This window comes from Schistocerca gregaria, chromosome 6 (genome assembly GCF_023897955.1).
Source record: "Schistocerca gregaria isolate iqSchGreg1 chromosome 6, iqSchGreg1.2, whole genome shotgun sequence".
Taxonomy (NCBI): domain Eukaryota; kingdom Metazoa; phylum Arthropoda; class Insecta; order Orthoptera; family Acrididae; genus Schistocerca; species Schistocerca gregaria.
In genome coordinates, this window is record NC_064925.1 from 427,226,609 (window position 1) to 427,247,183 (window position 20,575).

The 20,575-nt window shown below is 45.3% G+C and overlaps 1 protein-coding gene across 3 annotated transcripts in view; it reads right to left on the bottom strand.

The window, feature by feature from the left end:
- Positions 1 to 20,575, bottom strand: part of LOC126277973 (autophagy-related protein 16-1-like) — an 837,530-nt gene that overhangs the window by 407,201 nt on the left and 409,754 nt on the right. The window lies entirely within an intron of this gene.

A 20,575-nucleotide genomic window follows, 5' to 3' on the forward strand; every position in this document is an offset into this window, starting at 1 on the left:
TGTACTCGTGACTGACTATGTCATTGGGGGAGCATGGGAACAGGTAGGGGACTTTTGCTGCGGAGCTGCATGTTGAGCCATGTGCACTGAATGGTGTGCAGAGAAAAACTTGTGCCTGCACCATCTGCCACGGGCAGCATCCTATTCTTCTTTATAGAGCGGTGAAGACTCCGACTTCCAACGTTGTGTGATGAGGCGTTGTCTTCCAACAACATGTTGCCTTTTCACGTTTTAACTCCTAAGTCGACGAGTAACTCATAACAGCGCTACAGTGGCAGTCGTGTTGACACAAAGCAGAGCAATGGTAAAGATTAAGAAAGCAAACATTTCATTATATCTACTATAACAGTTGCCGAAGTTGACATTTCGTTACAAGGGAATCCTAGGAATTTCGCGGAGTTAGAAAGAAGTGGCAGATGAAGTATTAGCGTTGCTGCAACATAAAACAGTGCGAGGGGGCGGTGTCGTACACGCTCGACTAAGCGGACAATGTACATGAGAAGTACAACGATGACGATACGTGATTAATAAGTGATGGTGAAACTGAAAAAGGTATCGAGCCACGTAGCTCACCATCTTTGTCGGACAGGGAGCCACAGATCTCGTCCGCGGTGAATGTGGTAAAGGAAAATCGCCCAAGGAGCGGGTACTAAACGTAAGTACGTACATGAAAGATCATACGCATCATGGTAAAAGAAACAAATATGAACACATTTCGAATAAATCCGCAGCAGTGTGACCGTGTAGTGCACAAGATAAACTAAGGATATCCAAGGGAGGATAAGACGCGCTTGTTATAAAAACTGCTGTTTGCTCGTTTCGAGAAAGCTCGATACATCTTAGAGGATGTGCATGGTAGTGACCTACTACCGCGCGACATAGATTACAGTGATTTCAAGATAAAGTGTGGATGATTGCATAACTTCCAACAGTGCTGCAGACCTGGAAGACGTAAGATAAGGAAATTTTTAACAAAGAGTCAATTCGACGATCCAAAGCAAACTGCAAAATCGGGCCGAAGATTTGCAGATGAGATGAACAAACTTATGCCACCGTTCAGTAGGGAATTTGGTTTCGGCTCCGGCCATTAGGGATAGGAAATGCATATAAAAGGAATTCTGGAAATTAGAGGTAGCAGGAGAGTTGCATCAAGATCATCTAACAACAATGCCTTAACGCATTCGTATACAGCTATGATGACTGTTTATCTGGATGGTACATTGACTGGAAACTCATGTAATGTGCTGCGAGTAGTTGGAGGTGCTCTGCCCCCTACGACTCTTTCTCTTGTGAGGGTGATACTGCGAGAGCGGCAGGGAATACTCACGCCAGAGCAACGAAGAGTATCAAAATGGGCGTAAGAGAGCTGCAGCTATGGTATGAGCACTGCTTTTGCCCAATAGATTGTCAAAATAACTAGCTTTTGCTTGCTTCCTAATTTGCGTATAAAAATCATACTCCTTTAGAGCAAACATTTCCTCCTGAAAAGTGTGTGACATTGCAGTTCATGCCATCTCGAATCACTCGACAAATTCAGCCTCTGAATGCTTGTTTTTTCCGGGCTTACAAAACATACTATCGCACTGTCTGCAGCTACGCCTTAAAGGATAGACGGTATCACGAGAAGCTCCACGACAGACTGTTTCGCATTTGGCTGTACGCCATCATATTCCATCAGTTCTCGTCGCCCCGTTATGCCAATATGATTCTTTATGCACTGTTTAAGAGTGAATATCTAGTTGAACGATTTGTAACTCCCAAGAAGTTCGCCTTCGATGGTGCGAACCTTTCTGATCACTGTGGCGCGCCATTTTTCATTCGTTGTTCATAGCACTAGTTAATTGTTTGTCTTGAACATTTATTGAATGTCAACGATTCCATTTTGTGAAGTGTAATATATATTCCCTCAGAAGGTTGATCTCTGCATCTCCCTGACACTCATTTTCTGTCGGCATCCTGATGCACATGTTGAGTCATTAGCAGGTAATAATTGTTAACACAACACTTTCCAATAAGCCTTACTGAAAACTGAACTTGTAACCTCGCACTCTAAAAATTCCAATAATTGCTTGTAAGTAGAGAGGTAATAACTGACACGCACGCTTTAAAAGACATGGGGTTTTATTGAAACAAAAAAAAGGTGCACATGACCAACATATGACGTTTCATATGACACAAAAGCAATAATTGGCAGGACAATCAAATTTTAGCAAAAGCGATGTCCCTTATAACAAATGATCAGCACGTCGGCCATCATTCGTCAACAATACCTGTAGTTGACGGAGAACGTTGTAAACAGCAGCCTACAGCATATCATTAGGTATAGTGAGAAACTGCCGTCAGATGGCGTCTTATAGCGTCCCTAATGAGGTCGCACGGTCGTGGTAGACTTGCAACTTCGAGATAGCCCACAACCAAGAATCACACGGATTGAGGTCTGAAGACCGGGGAGGCCAAGCATAACGGTCGTGGGGACTCGGCACACCATCGTCACCAGACGAGGTGCCAAAGAGACCTTTCACAAGTGTGCTAATATGGGGTCGAGTGCCATCCTGCATAACAGTCACACCTTCCAGCAGGTGTTCACCATCCAGACCAGGAATGATGCGACTCTAAAACATATAGGCGTAGCTTTCACCACTCACGCTGACACTTAGAAAAGGAGCACCCCGTATCTCCTGAAAGAAAACAGGTCCGTTCACAACTGATGTGATACAGCTACTGCACACCTTTACTTCCTTGTCACACAGTGGCGTTGCCGCGAGAGTTCTAGGATTCCTGTTATGCAGGATGGCACTTTGCGGTAGTCCGAATTCTGCAGTGGACTTCACCTATCCACAACACTGTAGACAACCAATCTTTATAGTCTCTCCCAGTGCTCGCACCGCAAATGCTCTCCACGACATAAAATCCGTGATAACAGTTCATGAGGACGCTTGATTTTGTACGGATAGCATTGGAAAGTACGCCTTAGTGTTCTCCGAAAATTAGTGAATGGAATGCCAGTGCGACGCGCGAATTCACAAGCACTGACTTCACAAAGCAGAGATGAAACCGCTGAAGTCTCCATTTCTTATTGAACTGTCCAAGCAGCAGCAGCGCTTGTGTTTGGTCGCCCACTACGGGCCAGATCGTCTAAATAACCTGTGGCTTCGAACGCGTAATCATTTTCTTCACAGCGACACTTCTGACTACACCTTTAACTGTTCGAATAGCTTTCTTAGAGCGACAGGATCGTAAACCTGCAGAAGCAGATTCTCCACTCTGATAGTAAAGATTCACTAACAGCGCTTTTTCAGTAAAGTCAATGCAGCGTGATTGCTGGCGCATCCGATTCCTTCTCTCAACACAGTTCATTTTATACACGATTTTTACGTGACGTCACGTTTTGCTATCCAGAGCCACCTTCTGGCTCGTTTTTACACTCAACAATACCCCATGTTGCCGGCCGTGATGGCCGTGCGGTTCTAGGCGCTACAGTCTGGAACCGCGTGACCGCTACGGTCGCAGGTTCGAATCCTGCTTCAGGCATGGATGTGTGTGCTGTCCTTTGGTTATTTAGGTTTAAGTACTTCTAAGTTATAGGAGACTGATGACCTCAGAAGTTAAGTCCCATAGCACTCAGAGCCATTTGAAGGAGTACCCCATGACATTACAAGCATGTGTGTCAAATTTTACCTCTCTTCCTAGATTACTCCGTGAATTAGAGCATTTTCAAATATTCATATCAGCGCACACTTCGCTGCAGAGTGAAAATCTTATTCTGGAAACATCCCCCAAGCTGTGGCTAAGCCATGTCTCCGCAATATCCTTTCTTTAAGGAGTGCTAATTCTGCAAGGTTCGCAGGAGAGCTTCTGTAAAGTTTGGAAGGTAGGAGACGAGGTACTGGCAGAAGTAAAGTTGTGAGTACCGGGCGTGAGTCGTGCTTCGGTAGCTCAGTTGGTAGAGCACTTGCCCGCGAAAGGCAAAGGTCCCGAGTTCGAGTCTCGGTCGGGCACACAGTTTTAATCTGCCAGGAAGTTTCATTTTCAAATATTAACGGACTTTTGGGTCACCAAAGACACTACTAGCTAGGGTATAACCAACAACAGCAAGCTAACACACACCAACAAGCGACAAACGTCGGCAATTCCCTGCATATCAGCAACGTTGACTGGAATACCAGCTGCTATCAAAGCCGACCAACAGGCTACAGCAGGGAAACCGACGAGCTCGCCCACTGACGCACAAACAAATCGCCATCACCAACCTACACCGTTCATCTGATATATGACCTATCTGATGCAAAACGATGATGAACCTAACTGTTACAGGTATGCTGACGGTTACCGAGAGATCAACATCGGCACCCAGCGGCAGCCGCCGAGTAACAGCACCGCATAACGTCAAAGGTATCGGCATGTACGATACACACTACTAACAAAGTCTACCCTTGGATGACCTGTTGCAGGCAGCAAGACATTCGCTACTGCTCTACTACCCGACCTAACTATCGCAGAGGTTTTTTTTTCCCTTGGCTCTTGCCTTGTCACTTTTTTTTCCTCTGCCCTTCAAACCGCTACTCTTCGTTCGACTTTCGATGCAATCTATCTCCAGATGACAGCGTATTAATGGTTAACCTTAACCAGACGTACGCAGACACCTCACTTTAGTGAAAGCTTAACCTTATGCAGAGATGGCAGTAGACCTTTTGAGTTGTCCATCATGCCGGTGTGGCCGACCGGTATGGCCGAGCGGTTCTTGTCGCTTCAGTCTGCAACCGCGCAACCGCTACGGTCGCAGGTTCGAATCCTGCCTCGGACATGGATGTGTGTGATGTCCTTAGTTTTGTTAGGTTTAAGTAGTTCTAAGTGCTAGGGGACTGGTGACCTCAGCTGTTAAGTCCCACAGTGCTCAGAGCCATTCATGCCGGTGTGGGTCTGGAGGGGCTCTACCTCTTGTTAAAAACCATGTACTTTCCCTACCGCCATCAGGAGGCATTCAGTCACGGGGTGGGCAGCGCTTATGATGATTTGGATAATTAGTGTATGCGGTTACGAATCGATGCTTATGTATGTAGCTAATCCGTATCTCATGAATGTGTTCCCTGTAAGAATCTACATGAACAAAGACATAGCATCGAAAGTCGCCACAAAATGCGCTTTTCCACTAATAGTTGGCGGACCGCAGCCAGCACTAACATAGCAGCGAGTTTCATCTTTCCGCAGCGCTGGCTTTGTATCCCGTTCCCAATCAGCGGGTGCCTGGGCGGAAACCGTAGACTGACGAACCTTCATTATCGCAAAAATTCACGGACGACAGCAATTAATTCGCGTAACGTGAACCGGTCGAGGCTGCGGCCGCGCCGTTTCGGCGTCCGCCCGCAATTAGCGACGCCCGCAACGCCGATGCTGACGCTGCTGCGCCATGGACCAGTTCAGCTCAAAGGCACCGCCAACTAACGCACCTGCTCTCTTGCCGCGAAGCGACACTCGCACTGTGGCGCTGCTCGCTGTGATCTTCCCCTTTATCTCACAGAAGTCTACAAAAAATTATTTTCGTGTACATCAATAGTCCTCCAGCAAAAAGTGTGCCAGCCGTGTGGCCGAGCGGTTCTAGGCGCTTCGGTCCGGAACCGCGCTGCTGCTACGGTCGCAGGTTCGAATCCTGCCTCGGGCATGGATGTGTCTCATGTCCTTACGTTAGTTAGGTTTACGTAGTTCTAAGTCTAGGGGGCAGATGACCTCAGATGTTAAGCCCCATAGTGCTTAGAGCCATTTGAACCACACCTTAGTGTGTGTGGCGATGGATAATTCTGGTACCACAATCATTTCTTCCAGTTCCATTTGAAAATGATGTCCGAAAACAAATTGCGCCAAGCTTTATAGAGAGCTCTAATTTCGTTGCCGACTAAAACTGCAATACCATGAAGATGGCACGCAACATACATCAAATTAGTATCATACTATTGGGTGGTTATTATTCAAGCGCAGCTACACCGAGATCTAGTGTGGGCTGTAATTATTCTACAACAGCGAACCTCGATATACAGGGTCTAAATTTAAAGAGGGGGTGCGGTGGGAGGCAGCTTTAAAATTTCAAATGAGAACCCACATTTTTTTATTGCTGAATCCGATTCTACATAAAAAACCACGTACATTCTGTCTTAAACATTTGTTTTGATTCTTGGTAGTTGGCGCTGTAATTCAAGAAAATCCATGTTCTTCTTTTTGCATGGAAAATGGTTACGGATAGATAAAAATACTTATTTACTTCGTAAATTTTGATTCGCTAAAACTAAAACTCTCGCTCTTAGTTAGCTAGTCAGCTGATTTGTTTGATAATTGAAAGTTGTGTGGCCTCATGACCAGGAAACGGAAAAAAATTATCCGAATCTGCGGAAAAAATTAATATTTGGGTCAACATTTGTAAAATTCTGATTCCTCTCTCTCAAACCCCACCCTATGGGGAGAGAGGAAAGGTTTTAGTTTTAGCGAATCAAAATTTACGAAGTAAATAAGTATTTTTTATTTATCCATAACCATTTTCCACGTAAAAATGAGAACTGGATTTTCTTGAATTACAGCGCCAACTACCAAGAATCAAAACAAATGTTTCAGACAAAATGTACGTAATTTTTTATTTAGATCCTGTTTCTGAAATAAAAACTGGGGGTTCCCATTTGAAATTGTAAAGTTGCCTCCCACCCACCCCCAAAGGGCTGCGGTGGCGGGCTAGCTTTAGCACCAGCAGATGTGCCCCTCAAAAATAATCAACTTTGTGTTCTGCACATTTTTTCGTGTGAAGCTTATTTTTCGAGTTATTCTAATTTTTCAACTTAAAATTTACGCCCTTTATGTGGAACCGACTTAGTTCGGAAAAAACATTAGTTCCACTTTTGGCCACCTGGTGCAAACCTGGCGCTGTGAATGCAAGAAAGACATACGGAAATGTTTCCATATGTAATGGATTAGGAATGGGATGAGAGCAGAAAATGTCAGACAAGTGGGATTTTATTACTCATCGCCACTTAGAGAATTTGTTCAATTTGAGCACCGGAGATATCGACGAGATCCTGCGCCCATAAAACGACGTAGCGGCTCACGTGGAATCTGAGCAAAGTGTTCCGGTATACTAGTCTTCTGATCAGGTGGAGACCGAACGTGTCCCTAGTACACGCGTTCTGTTAGATACCCCTTACGTCAAAAGTCACAGGGATTGACATCAGCTGATCTTGTAGGACATGCTTTTGGAAAACCACTGGAGGTAAAACGTTCGTGGAAAGTTGCATTACGCAGGTCTCTCACGTGAGGTGTTTCCCCATCTTGCATGAAAACAATGGTTTCCACACAGTTGTGCTCTCCCAAAGTAGGACTCACATCCATACAAAGAGGTCTCGGTAATGTGCAGACTTATGTGACAGGCCCTCTGGGTGTATTCTCTTCAAAGAAAAACGAATTGGGAATAAAGATGTTTGTGAGCCCACGCCACACAGTCACGACCGGCGAGCGCAATGGCTCCTCGTGCACATCACGCCGCTTCATAGAATAAACTGGGCTTAAATTGCGGCTTTTTTTTCAGACTCGCCATGCTTCCGCTTGCTTATGTTTCTTATGGCAATAGCGCCTTCTTCTTCCCACTCACCATTTAATTCTTGGATATGACTCCACCTTAGGTTTATGCGTGACAAACGACTGTGCTAAATTTCTGAAAGTTGCGAAGCTCTGTAGTTATTGGGTATTCGCCTATCGAAATCGCTTCTTACGGTTCCGTACCCCAGTCGGTAAAAACGGAAGTCTTACAGGATCGCTTAGTTGTCCGTCATTCTGTCTGTCCGATTGTTAAGAATCATTTTTCTCACGCACCAGTAGACGTAACGTAATGAAATACTAAAGTCCACGGTCCCTTGCCGGTGCAAAAATTGTAAGCATCTACGTCAGTGCTACCAGAAGATACGGCCATTTACGTCACACATTTTGATACTCGAAAACTCGCTCATTAAAACACATAGCGTACTTCCCTTTATCCTAGAATCACGAAATTTGGCAAGGAGATGGTTTCACGGCATGCCTAAAAGAAAAAATACGATAATTGTTAATGTGTAATTATATCACACGAAAAAAATTTGTCCATTGTTATCCGACTGTCTATCTGTCGTCTGTTATGACCTCTTTTTCTCAGGAATGGATAGGCGTATCCAGTTCAAACTTATGTCACATATAGGTCTACAGTCTCTGTGCTCTTTCTGGCAAGAAGCAAGGTCCCACAGTATAAGTAAGCGAAAAAAAACCGAATTATAGTTATACCGTTACTATCGGCATCCGCAACAAGCATAACAGACAAGTTTTACTGCATGAAAAAGTAAAATTTGAGTTGTAGTCATGTTTCAATTAATAGACTCTCTATTCCCGGGAAGGATGACCTATCAACATTCAATTTCGTAGGGAACCCTCAGGGCGCGAGACCTAATCCCACTTGGCCAGTTTTTACGTCTTTCAGAGACGTAGATGTATCTATAAGAAGAGTTCTGTTCTCCTGATCCCTCATCGACTTTTCAAAAAAATCGCTGTCGCGGGGTTATCCTACAAAGATTTCTTGGTTAGATGATTTCGCCAAGCCCGTATCCTGTCTAGACAGGCCCGTTTCCCTGAAGTGACACTGATGTTGACTTGCCTTCCAGCCCTGATAACCTAGCTGTAGGTTCCCCCGTCAGTCGTGAACTACCTGTTATTTTTATAGACAATGCAGAACAAATTTTTTTATGGGAAGAACCACTGTTTGGAAATTTAATATGGGATCACGTATGTGGGTATAGTAGTCCGTTTATACACTGGTACCTCAAAACAATTAAACACATTCCCACAGCGTTTAAACCGCCAACATCAGAAAACACAATTCACTGTAGAGCGGGGAGGCTCTTCCATATATTTCTTGGAAATTAATGGAGCTATTAGCGCAAAGAAGCACTTGTTTAGCATTTACACAAAAAACAGCAGCTACCGGTATAACAATCCCACCAAGCTCCCAGCATCCATAAAGTCACAAGCATATAGCTTTCTGTTCCATAGTGTATCACCTCATATCAACTCCCTTATCGAAATCTGTCTTTCAACTCTAATTGCAGACAGTTATGGACTTACTTACCCTGCCCAATATGAACCATTCAGTAGTGTATTAATCCATATGTTGCCAAGTTAAAAAGTTGCAAATACGTAACAACGATATCATTCAATACTAAATATGCAATGAAACCTTTGTAACAGAGTCGTGCTTGTGATATTATCTGCAAGCACTGAAGAATTGTATGTTGGCCAGTCAGGTTGATCTGTGGCAGTTACGCTGTCGGAACGAGAGAGAAGCTGGAGAGCACGAAAGCCAGATTCGGTCTTTGTGTAGCATCCTTTAACAACGAACCACCCATACGGTGTACGTTATGACATTTTACATTCCGTCACGAAAAGTAGGAAGATGAGACCATTCGAAATAATCGAAACCAGTAAATATATGACGCTGAATGGTATTTCAGTTTCAAATAATCAGACGTAATCTCCTTTTTCCACTCTGTTAAAATGTGTTTCAAGTTGTGCAAATTACAATAGGAAACTTTGTTAACTCACTTTATAAATCTAACAATTTCCTTTGTTATATGGAATAATGTAATACTTTCCATCGAAAAGATTCTGTATCTGTCTAAGTTGGTGAAGAAACAATACAGTGAAACGGACAATTTTGACCAACAGATTCACGACAACAGTAAGTGACGTAATTGCTTCTACAAAGCTAAATATTTGCTTGTAATGATGTATGTTGGCACTTACAGTATTTACAGAGCCACTCTTCCCTAAATAGCTGTTGCTGTATTATGATAAATGCAAATGTGAAGTTTCAGCAAACTCGAAGAGTGTAAACACATGATAAGGGCAACACGTGGAGAGCTTACATAATTTACCGCGCATCCGCAATATAGTCATGCAATATCAAAAGCCACAGTGATCAAATTATCCAGATCAGTGGCACCAGCTACCCGTTAACCTCGAAACATTCATAGTACAGAAAAGCAGATTTTTACACACAAAATGGACCAAATGGGTGGTATAAATAAACAGATCTTATTTTAACATAATTATTATTCGGTTTTAGCCACTCGAGCTGGGGTACTTCTCTTGTAACGAGCTGAAATCCAGTTTGTGCTCAAATGAATAATAGTTGCAGAGCATCAAGTAAGTGCAAATTTTTAGTCCCTCATGGCTACTTCTTGACCAATCGTCACCGGCGTTCGTTTTGGGATCACTGTCTGACGATTGTTTAGTGTTTTAGGTCATGGTTTGGGACAAAGAGGCTTTCGGAGACGTCTACTGCTCGTAGCGAAGTCCCTATAGCTGACCTGCCCACTCCCACTCACAAAGGGGGAGAGAGAGAGAGAGAGAGAGAGAGAGAGAGAGAGAGAGAGAGAGAGAGAGAGAGAGAGAGAGAGTAAAGTAAAATTAAAACCGCGTTTCCTACCACAGATTCGGAATGGCTCTGCGATTACCGGTCCCATGGTGGAAGGCAGGGTGCTGTATAACCTTAATTAAAAAGTCGATGAATTTAATCTGCTTATTTACACATTAAAAGTAATTTTCCCAAGCCAACTGAAGTCTTAATAGCCTGACTAAGTAGAGGACTACCGAATGGAGGGCGCGGAGCAATTTTCCTGGTCACCGATAACTTAATTCATAAAATACACAAGGTGGCGTAAATCTATAGAAAATTCAGCGGCCCGTAGTCCAAATTGAAGCCGATGCAACGGGTGCTGAGAGCCTGTCCGGTGTCAGAGAGCTGGCGTCGCCCCAGGAACGCCAACATATGCCTGAGCGGGCCGAATTGACCCTCGACACAAAGTCTATCAAAGAACTCCTTGAGTGCAAAAAGCCAGTGATGTTTACGACAGTCGATTCCCCTCGTCTTTCTTGCAACCACAATATTGACTGCTAGTGGCAGCAGCGAACGGGAAGGGGTTGGAGGTATCTAATGCGCTAGTGAGGACGGCATGAGGCTACAGAGCATAGCTACAGAGCAGGCTACAGAGCATAGCTCAACTGCTTAGTCGGCGAGTAACACTCAATAATACTAGTACTGTTGACACAAAGCAGATCAACGATAAACAAAGGAAACGTTGCGTTATATCTGCAACAGCTGCCGAAGTTGGTATTTCGTCACAAAGAACCCAGGGAATTTCGTAAAGTGAGGAAGCAGTGACAAATGAAATACATTAGTCGGGGGAATGCGTGGTGTCGTACACACTTGACTGTGCGTGCAATGTATGTGAGGAGTGCAGCGACCACGATACATGCTCAACAAGTAAAAGTGATAATCAAACAGGTGTCGAGCCGTGTATTTCATCATTCTCGTCGGACAGAGATGCACCAATCCCGCCTCCAGTGAAACGCAGAAAAGGACAATCGTTGTTCAAGGAGGGGATAATAAACATAATTACGTACGTGGATACATGAAAGATCAACCGCAGCATAAAAGAACAAGGAGGGGGAGGGAGGGAGAGAGAGAGAGAGAGAGAGAGAGAGAGAGAGAGAGAGAGAGAGAGAGAGAGAGAGAGAGAGAGAGAGATGTCAGCAACAATAAGATCGAGTAGCGCACGAGAAAAACAAAGGATATTCAAGGGAGAACGAGCCAAACTTGTTACAAAAACTGCTGTTTGTGCGGTTTAAAATACAATTTACAGCGACCTACTACGTTATGTAGATCAGATTTCGTGCGATATACACTCCTGGAAATTGAAATAAGAACACCGTGAATTCGTTGTCCCAGAAAGGGGAAACTTTATTGACACATTCCTGGGGTCAGATACATCACATGATCACACTGACAGAACCACAGCCACATAGACACAGGCAACAGAGCATGCACAATGTCGGCACTAGTACCTTTCGCAGCAATGCAGGCTGCTATTCTCCCATGGAGACGATCGTAGAAATGCTGGATATAGTCCTGTGGAACGGCTTGCCATGCCATTTCCACCTGGCGCCTCAGTTGGACCAGCGTTCGTGCTGGACGTGCAGACCGCGTGAGACGACGCTTCATCAGTCCCAAACATGCTCAATGGGGGACAGATCCGGAGGCTTGCTGGCCAGGGTAGTTGACTTACACCTTCTAGAGCACGTTGGGTGGCACGGGATACATGCGGACGTACATTGTCCTGTTGGAACAGCAAGTTCCCTTGCCGGTCTAGGAATGGTAGAACGATGGGTTCGATGACGGTTTGGATGTACCGTGCACTATTCAGTGTCCCCTCGACGATCACCAGCGGTGTACGGTCAGTGTAGGAGATCGCTCCCCACACCATGATGCCGAGTGTTGGCCCTGTGTGCCTCGGTCGTATGCAGTCCTGATTGCGGCGCTCACCTGCACGGCGCCAAACACGCATACGACCATCATTGGCACCAAGGCAGAAGCGACTCTCATCGCTGAAGACGACACGTCTCCATTCGTCCCTCCATTCACGCCTGTCGCGACACCACTGGAGGCGGGCTGCACGATGTTGGGGCGTGAGCGGAAGACGGCGTAACGGTGTGCGGGACCGTAGCCCAGCTTCATGGAGACGGTTACGAATGGTCCTCGCCTATACCCCAGGAGCAAAAGTGTCCCTAATTTGCTGGGAAGTGGCGGTGCGGTCCCCTACGGCACTGCGTAGGATCCTACGGTCTTGGCGTGCATCCGTGCGACGCTGCGGTCCGGTCCCAGGTCGACGGGCACGTCCACCTTCCGCCGACCACTGGCGACAACATCGATGTACTGTGGAGACCTCACGCCCCACGTGTTGAGCAATTCGGCGCTACGTCCACCCGGCCTCCCGCATGCCCACTATAAGCTCTCGCTCAAAGTCCGTCAACTGCACATACGGTTCACGTCCACGCTGTCGCGGCATGCTACCAGTGTTAAAGACTGCGATGGAGCTCCGTATGCCACGGCAAACTGGCTGACATTGACGGCGGCGGTGCACAAATGCTGCGCAGCTAGCGCCATTCGACGGCCAACACCGCGGTTCCTGGTGTGTCCGCTGTGCCGTGCGTGTGATCATTGCTTGCACAGCCCTCTCGCAGTGTCCGGAGCAAGTATGGTGGGTCTGACACACTGGTGTCAATGTGTTCTTTTTTCCATTTCCAGGAGTGTAGATTACAGTCATTTCAAGGTAAGCCGAGCATGGTTGCATAACTTCAAACAGTGCTACAGAATTGGAAGACGTAAGAGGTCGAAATTCCAAACAAAGAATCAACTTGACGATGCACAGCAAAGTGCGGAATCGGTCCGAAAATTTGTAGGTGCGAGAAATAAACTTATCCCACCGTTCAGTAAGGAATCTGCAGTCAACTCCGACCAATCGGGACCTGAAGAGGAAATGCACATGAAAGGAATCCTCGAAATTAGAAGTACCAAGGAAGTTGTATCAAGAACAACTAACATCAGTGCCTTAATGTATTCGTATGCAATTATTCCGGTTGTTAGTTATCTGAATGGTAAATTGGCTGGAAAGTTGTTGGGAGCTCCAATGTTAGGCGCGTAATGGGGCCCCTTAGGGATACGGCGGCTAAGGAGGGGAAGAAATCCAGTGTGCACTCCGTGTGCATTCCGGGAGGAGTCATTCCTGATGTGGAAAGGGTCCTTCCGGATGCCATGAAGAGCACAGGGTGCAGCCAGCTGCAGGTGGTGGCACATGTCGGCACTAATGACGTGTGTCGCTTTGGATCTGAGGAAATTCTCTCTAGATTAGAGCGGCTATCTGATTTGGTGAAGGCTGCCGGTCTTGATTACGAGATGAAGGCAGAGCTCACCATCTGCAGCATCGTTGACAGAACCGACTGCGGACCTTTGGTGCAGAGCCGGGTGGAGGGTCTGAATCAGAGGCTCAGACGGTTTTGCGACCGTATTGGCTGCAGATTCCTTGACTTACGCCATAGGGTGGTGGGGTTTCGGGTTCCGCTGAATAGGTCAGGAGTTCACTACACTCAGCTGGCGGCTACACGGGTAGCGGAGGCTGTGTGGCGTGGACTGGGCGGTTTTTTAGGTTAGAAGGCCTCGGGAAAGTGCGGGATGGGCTGCAATGTCAAAGGGTGCTTGGCAATCACAGGACGTGCTTGGATCAAGGAACAGTCGGAATTATAGTTGTAAATTGTTGTAGTTGCGCTGGAAAAGTCCCTGAGCTTCAAGCGCTAATAGAAAGCACAGAAGCTGATATCGTTATAGGTACAGAAAGCTGGCTAAAGCCTGAAATAAGTTCTGCAGAAATTTTTACGAAGTCTCAGACGGTATTCAGGAAAGATAGATTAGGCAGAATTGGTGGTGGAGTGTTTGTGTCTGTCAGTAGTGGTTTATCTTGTAGTGAAGTCGAAGTAGATACTCCGTGTGAATTGGTGTGGGTGGAGGTTATACTTAACAGCCGAATTAAGTTAATAATTGGCTCCTTCTACCGACCCCCAGACTCCGATGATACAGTTGCAGAACAGTTCAGAGAAAGTTTGAGTCTCGTAACAAATAAATACCCCACTCATACGGTTATAGTTGGTGGGGACTTCAACCTACCCTCGGTACGTTGGCAAAAATACTTGTTCAAAACCGGTGGTAGGAAGAAAACGTCTTCCGAGATTGTCCTAAATGCATTCTCCGAAAATTATGTCAAGCAGTTAGTCCACGAACCCACGCGAATTGTAAATGGTTGCGAAAACACACTTGACCTCTTAGCCACAAACAATCCAGAGCTGATAGAGAGCATCATGACTGATACAGGGATACCATTTCTTCCAAATCCATCAGAAACAAACGCAAAATAATTTTATTTAAAAAAGCGGATAAAGTGCCACTAGAAGCCTTCCTAAAAGACAATTTCCATTCCTTCCGAACTGACTATGCGAATGTAGACGAGATGTGGCTCAAATTCAAAGATATAGTAGCAACAGCAATTGAGATATTCATACCTCATAAATTGGTAAGAGATGGAACGGATCCCCCGTGGTACACAAAAAAGGTCCGAACGCTGTTGCAGAGGCAACGGAAAAAGCATGCGAAGTTCAGAAGAACGCGAAATCCCGAAGATGGGCTAAAATTTACAGACGCGCGAAATTTGGCACGTACTTCGATGCGAGATGCCTTTAATAGGTTCCACAACGAAACATTGTCTCGAAATTTGGTAGAAAATCCGAAGAAATTCTGGTCGTATGTAAAGTACACAAGCGGCAAGACGCAGTCAATACCTTCGCTGCGCAGTGCCGATGGTACTGTTATCGACGATTGTGCCGCTAAAGCGGAGTTATTGAACGCAGTTTTCCGAAATTCCTTAACCAGGGTAGACCTTAGGGGTTGCGAAGCAACTCAAATCGCTTGATACGGGCAAGTCTTCAGGTCCAGATTGTATACCGATTAGGTTCCTTTCAGATTACGCTGATACTATAGCTCCCTACTTAGCACTCATATACAACCGCTCGCTCACCGATAGATCTGTACCTACAGATTGGAAAATTGCGCCCAGGTCGCACCAGTGTTCAAGAAGGGTAGTAGGAGTAATCCATTTAACTACAGACCTATATCATTGACGTCGGTTTGCAGTAGGGTTTTGGAGCATATACTGTATTCAAACATCATGAATCACCTCGAAGGAACGATCTATTGACACGTAATCAACATGGCTTCAGAAAACATCGCTCTTGTGCAACGCAGCTAGCTCTTTATTCGCACGAAGTAATGGCCGCTATCGACAGAGGATCTCAAGTTGATTCCGTATTTCTAGATTTCCGGAAAGCTTTTGACACCGTTCCTCATAAGCGACTTCTAATCAAGCTGCGGAGCTATGGGGTATCGTCTCAGTTGTGCGACTGGATTCGTGATTTCCTATCAGGAAGGTCGCAGTTCGTAGTAATAGACGGCAAATCATCGAGTAAAACTGAAGTGATATCAGGTGTTCCCCAGGGAAGCGTCCTGGGACCTCTACTGTTCCTGATGTATATAAATGACCTGGGTGACAATCTGAGCAGTTCTCTTAGACTGTTCGCAGATGATGCTGTAATTTACCGTCTAGTAAGGTCATCCGAAGACCAGTATCAGTTGCAAAGCGATTTAGAAAAGATTGCTGTATGGTGTGTCAGGTGGCAGTTGACGCTAAATAACGAAAAGTGTGAGATGATCCACATGAGTTCCAAAGGAAATCCATTGGAATTCGATTACTCGATAAATAGTACAATTCTCAAGGCTGTCAATTCAACTAAGTACCTGGGTGTTAAAATTACGAACAACTTCAGTTGGAAGGACCACATAGATAATATTGTCGGGAAGGCGAGCCAAAGGTTGCGTTTCATTGGCAGGACACTTAGAAGATGCAACAAGTCCACTAAAGAGACAGCTTACACTGCACTCGTTCGTCCTCTGTTAAAATATTGCTGCGCGGTGTGGGATCCTTACCAGGTGGGATTGACGGAGGACATCGTAAGGGTGCAAAAAAAGGGCAGCTCGTTTTGTATTATCGCGTTATAGGGGAGAGAGTGTGGCAGATATGATACACGAGTTGGGATGGAAGTCATTACAACATAGACGTTTTTCGTCGCGGCGAGACCTTTTTACGAAATTTCAGTCACCAACTTTCTCTTCCGAATGCGAAACTATTTTGTTGAGCCCAACCTACATAGGTAGGAATGATCATCAAAATAAAATAAGAGAAATCAGAGCTCGAACAGAAAGGTTTAGGCGTTCGTTTTTCCCGCTCGCTGTTCGGGAGTGGAATAGTAGAGAGATAGTATGATTGTGGTTCGATGAACCCTCTGCCAAGCACTTAAATGTGAATTGCAGAGTAGTCATGTAGATGTAGATGTAGAATGTTTATTGTACTGGGCAAGCTTGAGGTGCTCTGCCCCATATGATACTCTCTTGTGTGCGTGATGTTGCAGGGGAAGTACGTAATAGTTACGTCACAGCGAGAAAGAGTGGGAAAATGGCCGTAAGAGACCTTCGTATCATATAAATACTGCATCTGACCAGTAGCTGGTAGAAATAATTTACTGTAGCTTGATTCCTGGCCTCCGTATGAAAATTGTACTCCTTTAGAGCAAACTATCTCTCCATAAAAGAGTGAGACATTGCAGTTCACACCACCTAAAACCACTGGACAAATTCAGCTTCCAGATGTTTTTTTTTTTTCGCGCCTATAAATAGTATTACGGTACTCTCTGCAACTATGCCCTAAACGACAGCCAGTTTCACGGTGATAAGCTCCACGACAGACTGTTTCGCATTCGGTTGAATGCCAAAATATTCCATCAATTCCCATCACCCCGTTACACCAATATGACTGATTCTTTATGCACTGTTTAAGAGTGAGTGCCTAGGTGAACGTCCTGCACGGATTGTAACACCCAAGGAGGTGGCCTTCGATCTTGATGGTGCGAACCTTTGTGACCATTGTGCTGCACCATTTTTCATTCAATGTTCATGGTGCAAATTAACTGTTTGTTTTGAACATTTCTTGAAAGTCGACGATGTTCATTTGGTGGGGTGTAATATATACATTCCATAGAAGGTTGACTTCAGCAACTCCTGCTCACTCACTTTCTGTCACTCTCCTCGGGCTCATGGTGAGTTATTAGCAAATAATATTTTTCCTGTCCTAATTGTTAGCGCAATACTTTCAAATTACCCTCACTAAAGATTGAACTTCCAACCTCGCACTCAAGGGGTTTCTTGTAACTGACCCTAAGTCCGCCTACAGGTAAACTGGCTGCAAGGAAGATTTTTCTCTCGGAGGGAGCACACATTGTGCGAGGATTGACGTAAAAAGAATGATGAGAGATGCCCTCCCGATGTCAGTTCGTTGCAGTTTTTGACAGGCTTTACTTCGTGACAAGCAGAAGCACGGTGCTGTAGCTGCCGCCAGATTTGCGATAAATGTGTTTCTTTCGATCACCGAGAGAAGCAACAATATACTGTTAGGTTCAGTTTTAGCTGCGACGTTCGCGGCAGAATGCAAGTAACACTTCCTCCATTCATTAAGCTGCAAATACACGATATGCACTGCGAGGAATTAGCTTCACTAGCTGTAAGTCCTTGTTTTCATACTCGCAACACGTGCCTGCTCACGGCCCATTACCTTAGTTTGTGCTTCAGTTTCAGGATATTATTTTCTATTCTAATGTACCGATACTCTAAGGACCGGACTGGTTATCATTATTTATCTTTTGTTTCATGAACTTTCGAAGTGACCCACAACGATCCTGCGGATCGCCTGCGTAGTCCAGACTTGTCGACTTCTAAACGAAGAGGTACGGCTTCAATTGCCAACCAGGTCCGATATTTTCTGCGGTCGGATACTGGATGTTGTGTTGCCCTTACATTCGTATCGTCATATCTGACAAAAAAGTCGCTTCAAACAAACTGTCGTTTCGTCTTTCAACTACTGAGAGGCTGCATGGGCACAAACCGAAAGCCAATAAACGAAAAGAAAATTTGTTGACTGGCAAGTTCCTCCCTTCTCCGTAACAAGAGTGCATCACATTTCTGTGTGACTTCCTAGTATATCCGGCTTCACTTGAGCTGTCTGACTGTTACTGGTCTGCAGTCTCCCACTATTTCCTTCATTAATCAACTAATTATAATCGTAAATAGATATCCTCGTACCACGAAAAGAAGATGGATGCGACTGCGGTCCAAGGAGCAGAAGGTTTTCGAGTGAGTCACTTAATCTCATGGTAGGGAAAGCGGCAAGAGACAGAAGACATCGCTTTTACAGTCTCTTCGAAGCCAACCATCTGCAGTTTGGACACCGCGAGTGGCTGGCATTTGCAGAGATTCAGGCTCCCCTATCAGGAAAGGAGGGTAAAGCTTTGACAAGTAGCCTATAGAACGCCAATAGGTAAAACCATCACAAACGTGTTTGCTTTTTCGTATCTGTCAGGCAGCGACGGAGATTATTTCAGTAACATTTCATGAGAGACTGCTACCTGATATACAAGTTGAAAAATATTTAAACCGACAAACCCTGGAAGGCTGTAGGGGACATAAAAACAAATATTTTCCCCAATGTCATTTTTTCATATGAGGAGTATTTAAACCGGTAGAGGAAGATTTCTCTGGCGGCAAATTAATTAAACCAACAACCACTTTTCCAATTTTTTATGACCAAAAGACAACACATTAACACAACCCAGTTTCAGTTACAGTAGATTTTCTAAAATGCCTCCATTGACACCTAAACAAAGGTTACACCGTCGGATCATGTTCTGTCTGACACGGGCAAAAACCCAGGAGTATCCTGAATTGGCCCTGCTATTGCTGTTATTCGGGCAACCAGATCCTCTTCTGATGCAACAGGAGTTGCGTAAACAAGGTTGCAAACCATCTCTCCCCATACAAAAAAAGCCCAGAGGGGACATATCTGGGGATCGAGGAGGCCATGGTACAGGACCACCTCTGCTAATCCACGTTTCTAGGAACCGTCGGTCCAGGAATCGACGCACACGACGACTGAAATGTCCCGGCGCCCCGTCATGTTGGAACCACATGCATTGTCTTGTAGGGAGTAGGACGTCTTCCAGCAATTCTGACAATGCTCTGGCAAGAAAATTGCAATAGTGCCTGCTATTTAATGGCCTAGGAAGCAGATACGGCCCAATTAGCAGTCCCCAACAACACCGACCCACACATTAAGGAAGAACCGCCCTTGATGAGCGCTAGTAACTGTGGCATGTGGGTTATCCTCACTGCAAACATGCGAATTGTGCATGTTGAAGACTCCATCACGCCCGAACGTTCCTTCATCGGTAAACAACACAGAGGATGTAAATGTAGCATGCATTTCACACTGTTCTAGGTACCACTGCGAAAACTGTTTTCTGGGTGAATAACCAACTGGTTCCAGGTTGTGGACACGCTGTAAGTGAAATGAGCGTAACAAGTGCTCTCGAAAGATTGTTCCTACATTCGTCTGATTCGTCCCCATGTTATGTGCAATTCCACGAGTGCTGATTGAAGGATCCCGCTTCACATGCTGCTGGACAACTTCCTCCAATTGCAGCGTTCTTACCGTGCGACGGCGTCCCTGTCCAGTTAATCTGCTAAATGGCCCGGTCTCACGTATACGTTGGTACACAGCAGCAAAGGTCGTATGATGCGGGATACGGCGATTAGAATATTGTTGTTGATAAACCCGCTGTGCAGCTCGTCCGTTGTGGTGCGCTATGTAGTACGCACCAACCATATCAGTGTATTCACTCCAGGTGTATCGCTCCATTAGTAAACCGAGACAATGCACTACTACACAGTTGCCTACAAATGAAGAGCGTAATACGCCCTCTAACAACCGAAGAACGTAATACGGCTTTCACCGGTTTAAATAATCCTCATAGGAAAAAATTACATTAGGGAAAAGTATTTGTTTTGATGTCCCCCTACAATCTCCCAGAGTTTGTCGGTTTAAATACTTTTCACCCTGTGTATATGATTCGCACTGTATGCTGGTCCGTCCCAGCGGCTCACGGCTCACAGTAACACTCACTGCTCAACCAGGCGGCTGTAGGGAAATTGTTACGGTGGCTAGCGAATCCAGCCCCGAAACGCCGTTCAATG